The 5467-nt window shown below is 49.1% G+C and overlaps 1 long non-coding RNA gene across 1 annotated transcript; it reads left to right on the top strand.

The window, feature by feature from the left end:
• Positions 1-1068: 1068 nt before the first annotated feature.
• Positions 1069-2051, top strand: LOC118159106. Its single transcript, XR_004747000.1, has 3 exons — positions 1069-1101; positions 1474-1475; positions 1840-2051. It is a non-coding gene; the product is annotated as an uncharacterized LOC118159106 (long non-coding RNA).
• Positions 2052-5467: the final 3416 nt, after the last annotated feature.

Here is a 5467-nt window from a genome sequence, read left to right as displayed (position 1 = left end):
AAAATCAGAAAGGCTAAAGCCCAGAATGAGCTCAGCCTGGCCACTGTGTTATAAGATTTAAAACAAATGTTTTTACAAATATATTAACAGTAAGAGGAGATACAAGTAGAATCTCCATCCTTTACTGGACGCAGCAAGGTCAATGACTACTGAGGAGGAGGAAAAGGCTGAGATTCTCAATGCCTTCTTTACATCTGCCTTTACTACTCAGACCAGTTATGCTCAGGATCTCAGCCTCCTGACCTGGAAGTCTGGTACGGGGAATGGAAGAAACCCCCAACGATTAAAGTGGAAAAAGGTTAGAGACCTGATGCTCTACGTGAACTGTCACAAGTTCATGGGGCTGGCTGGGATCCACCCGAGGGAGCTGAGGGAGCTGGTGGATGTGATTGCCAAGCCACTTTCTACCATCTATCAGCAGTACTGGTAAACTGGAGAGGTCCCAGATGACTGGAGACTTGCTAATGTGATGCCCATGTAACAGAAGAGTGCTAAGGAGGACCTGGGGAACTACAGGCCTGTCAGCCTCACCTTGGTGCCAGGGAAGGTTATGGAACAGATCATTACGAGTGCAATCACACTGCATATGCAGGACAACCCAGGGATCAGGCCCAGCCAGCATGGGTTCATGAAAGGCAAGTCCTGACTGATGAACCTCATCTCCTTCTATGATCAGGTGACCCACCTGGTGGATGAGGGAAAGGCTGTTGACATAGTCTACCTAGACTTCAGCAAAACCTTTGACACAGTCTCCCATAGTATTCTCTTGGAAAAGCTGGAAGCCCATGGCTTGGACAGGTACACTCTTTGCTGGGTTAAAAACTGGATGGATGGCCCAGCCCAGAGAGTGGTGATGAAGGGCATTAAATCCAGTGGTGACCAGTCACTAATAGTGTTCCCCAGGAGACTGTATCAGGGCCCATCCTGTTTAATATATTAATTGATGATTTGGATGAGGGAATTGAGCGCACCCTCAGTAGGTTTATAGAAGACACCAAGTTGGGGAGAAGTGTCGATATGCCAGAGGAGGGTAGGAAGGACATGCAGAAGGACCTGGACAGGCTGGATCACTGGGCAGAGGCCAATGGGATGAGGTTCAACGTAGTGTGATGGTTTTACCGTGCTAGGCAGCTGAACACCACAACCGCTCTCTCACCGCTCTCCCTCCTCAGATGAGGAGGGGAAGAAGTAAAGGAAAGAACAACTCACGGGTTGAGATAAGGACGATTTAATTAAAGAGGAAAAAAAATATTATTAAGGAAATATTATTATTAATTAAACAATTCAACTAAAGGGAAAAAAGGGAAAGGGGAAGAGGGAGGGGGAAAGGGAATAACAAAAGAAAACAAGTAAAGGCTATGTGGAAGTGCAGAGGAAAGAAATTACTCTCTACTTCCCACAAATGAGCGATGCTTGACCACGTCCTTGAAGCAGGGCCTCAATGCACGTAGCCGGTGTTTGGGAGGAGGACAGACGTTTTCGCAGCGAGAGCCCACCCCTCCCCTCTTCTTCCTTTTTCCACCTTTTATTGCTGAGTGTGACATCATATGGTATGGAATATCCCTTTGGTTGGTTTAGGTCAGCTGCCCGGGTGATGTTTCTTTCTCACTTTTTTGCCCACCCCCTAGGAGGGTTAGAGAGAGTCCTGATGCTGTGCCAGCACTTCTCAGCAGCAGACACAACACCGGTGTGATACCACTCCTGTTCTAGCTATAAGTGCAGAGCGCAGCACTGCATGGGCTGTATGGGCTGCTGCAGGGAAACTTAACATCCCAGCCAGACCTAGTACATGTGGCTAAGTGCCAGGTCCTGCACTTTGGCCACAACAACCCCATGCAGTGCTACAGGCTTGGGGCAGAGTGGCTGGAAAGCTGTGCAGAAGAAAAGGATCTGGGGGAGTTGGTTGACACTTGCCTGAACATGAACCGGCAGTTTGCCCAGGTGGCCAAGAAGGCCAATAGCATCCTGGCTTGCATCAGGAATAGTGTAGCCAGCAGGAACAGGGAGGTGATCATCCCCTTGTATTCTGCTCTGGTGAGGCCGCACCTCAAGTACTGTGTTCACTTTTGGGCCTCTCAGTGCTATAGTGCGTTTATGTGGCAAGGTTTTGGTAGCAGGGGGCCATAGGGGTGGCTTCTGTGAGAAGTTTGGTAAGGGCCCCACTGCTGACCAGAGCTGAGCCAATAAGTGATGTTGTTTGCGCCTCTGTGAGAGCATATTTAAGACAGGGAAAAAACGGTGCACCACACAGCAGCTGGGAGAGTGAGAGGAGTGAGGAACAGCCTTGCAGGCGCCAAGGTCAGTGAAGAAGGAGGGGGAGAGGTGCTCCAGGAGTCGGAGCAGAAGTCCCCTGCAGCCTGTGGTGAGGACCATGGTAAAGCAGGCTGTCCCCCTGCAGCCCATGGAGTACCACAGTGGAGCAGGGTTCCACGCTGCAGCCCATGGAGGAAACCACGGTGGAGCAGGTGGCCCTGCACCAACGGAGACTGCGGCCTGTGGAAGACCCCTGCCGGAGCAGATTCTGGGCGGGACCTGTAGCCCATGGAGAGGAGACCACGCAGGAGCAGGTGATCTGGCAGGAGCTGCTGCCCGTGGGGGACCCAGGTTGGAGAAGTTTGCTCCCGAGGGATGGACCCCGTGGTACGGACCCATATCTGGAGCAGTTCTTGAAGAGCTGCTGCCTGTTGGAAGCCCACGCTGGATCAGTTCAGCAAGGACTGCATCCTGTGGGAGGGACCCCACAGCACAGGAGACAAGAGTGACTGAGAAGGAGCGGTGGCAAAGAAGTGCTATAGACTGACCATAACCCCCATTCCCCCATTCCCCTGCGCCGCTCTGGGGGAGGAAGTAGAAGAGGGTGGATGGGGGGGGAAGGTGCTTTTAGTTTCTTTCCTTTGTTTCTCACTTCTCTAGCTTGTTAGTAAGAGGCAATAAATCTTACTATCTCCCTATGCTGAGTCTGTTTTGCCTGTCACAATAATTACTGTGTGATATTCTCATCCTTATCTCAACCCTTGAGCCTCTTTCATTATATTTTCTTCCCGTTCCTCTTTGAGGAGGGGGAGTGAGAAAGCGGTTGTGGTGGAGCTCAGCCACCCACCCGAGTAAAACCACCACAGTCCTTTTTGGCGCCCAACGTGGGGCTCGAGGAATTTGAGATAAGGATGATAGTTGAGAGAAGTAACGGGCAAAACATGGACTGGATGATTCATACAAATGTAATAATTTTGAAGAATCTAAGAAAGCAAATTGTGAAGGAATATATTTCATGTTAGTGTGGTGAAGGGACGAGGGGTGGTGTGTGTGTAAATTGTCCACCTCGTCGATGTTGTGATGATGTTATGTTTATTTTGGTGTGGGGAATTCTTTTTCTTTTTTTCTTTTTTTGATGTTAGTCAAGATTGTGAAGATTGTGATGATTGTAAAGTGAGAGAATATTGCCGTTATTCTTAAATATGCTTTTCACAGAGGCGAGGAGTGGAATGTAGTGGGTTTACGTGGCAAGGTTTTGGTAGCAGGGGGCCATAGGGGTGGCTTCTGTGAGAAGGATCTTGAAGCTGCCCCATGTTTGGTAAGGGCCCCACTGCTGACCAGAGCTGAGCCAATACATGATGTTGTTTTGTGCCTCTGTGAGAGCATATTTAAGACAGGGAAAAAAACGGTGCACCACACAGCAGCTGGGAGAGTGAGAGGAGTGAGGAACAGCCTTGCAGGCGCCAAGGTCAGTGAAGAAGGAGGGGGAGAGGTGCTCCAGGAGTCGGAGCAGAAGTCCCCTGCGGCCTGTGGTGAGGACCATGGTGAAGCAGGCTGTCCCCCTGCAGTCCATGGAGTACCACAGTGGAGCAGGGTTCCACGCTGCAGCCCATGGAGGAGACCACGGTGGAGCAGGTGGACCTGCACCAACGGAGACTGTGGCCTGTGGAAGACCCCTGCCAGAGCAAATTCCGGGCCAGACCTCTTTGAGGAAGGGGAGTGAGAGAGCGGTTGTGGTGGAGCTCGGCCGCCCACCCCAGTAAAACCACCACAAGTACAGAAAAGTGATTGAGGCCCCGGATTGGGTCCCGAGAAGGTCTACAAAGCTGGTGATGGGTCTGGAACACAAGTCTTATGAGGAGCAGCTGAGGGAACTGGGGTTGTTTATTCTGGAAAAGAGGAGGCTGGGGGGGGGGGACACACCTTATTGCTCTCTGCAACTACCTGAAAGGAGGTTGTAGTGAGGTAGGTGTAAGCCTCTTCTCCCAGGTTACTAGCAAGAGGGAATGGCCTCAGGCTGTGCCAGGGCAGGTTCAGGTTGGATATGAGGAAAAATTTCTTCTCAGAAACAGTGTTAGTTATTGGAACAGGTTGCCCAGAGAAGTGGTGGAGTCACTGACCCTAGGTGAAAGGGTAAAAAAAGGGTACATGTAGGGCTTAGGGACATGGTTTAGTGGGCACTATTTGTGGTAGGTGGATGGTTGGACCAGATGACCTTAGAGGTCTTTTCCAACCTTAAGGATTCTATGATTCTATGATCTCTCCTGTGCAGAAAGGAGCTGGGCCTCTTCAGTCTAAAGAGAAGGATTGTACATGCAAGGTGATCAGAAACAGCCAGCCCAGTTTCACCAAGGGCAAATCATGTCCGATCAATCTGGCGGCTTTCTATGGTGGACTGACTGCATCAATGTAATCTACCCCGACTTCTGTAAGGCCTTTGACACAGTACCACATGGTGTCCAGCTCTCCAAATTGGAGATAGATGGATTCGATGGGTGGACCATTCAGTGGATAAGAACTTGGCTTGAAGGTCACACCCAGAGAGCAGTGGTCAATGGCTCTATGTCCAAGTGGAGGCCAGTGACGAGTGGTGTACTTCAGGGGTCTGTCCTTGCACCAGTACTAGTTGGTGGCATCCCTGCTCATGGAAAGGGAGGTGGAACTAGATGGTCTTTAAAGGTCCCTTACAGCATGAGCCAATCTATGATACGATATGATAATGCTCAGTCTGGAGGGGACCTTAGCAATGTATACAAAACTGTTGTGAGGTTATGCTGGGAGGAAATTTGAAGGGCTAAAGACCACCTAGAGCATAACTTGGCCACTACAGTTAAAGACAATATTTTTTTATTATTATTTGTATTCAAGTACATAAACAAGAAATGGAGGACTAAGGAGAATCTCCATCTTTTATTGGATGTGAGAGAAAATAGTAACAAGATGTAATGTTTCCTGTTAAAGGGACAGCCTTTTCTTTCCACAACTCATCACTGAAAGGCTGATCCAATGTTATCATTTAAAGAAAACATGCAAAAATAATTTAACTGGCATATTCTATGAAACATTGTTAATAAGATGTCAGACACTGAAATAATGTTTCCTGTTAAAGGGACAGCTATACTAACCAGTGTTCAAGTGCTCACACTGAGCAGATTAAACTATAAAAAACACATATCGCCACCCCCAAATCTTATTCTAAGAGATTTCCTCATAC

The sequence above is a fragment of the Oxyura jamaicensis genome, unplaced genomic scaffold (genome assembly GCF_011077185.1).
Source record: "Oxyura jamaicensis isolate SHBP4307 breed ruddy duck unplaced genomic scaffold, BPBGC_Ojam_1.0 oxyUn_random_OJ67197, whole genome shotgun sequence".
Lineage (NCBI taxonomy): Eukaryota > Metazoa > Chordata > Aves > Anseriformes > Anatidae > Oxyura > Oxyura jamaicensis.
Note: the sequence above shows the minus strand (reverse complement) of the source record. Positions and strands in the feature narration are given on the sequence as shown.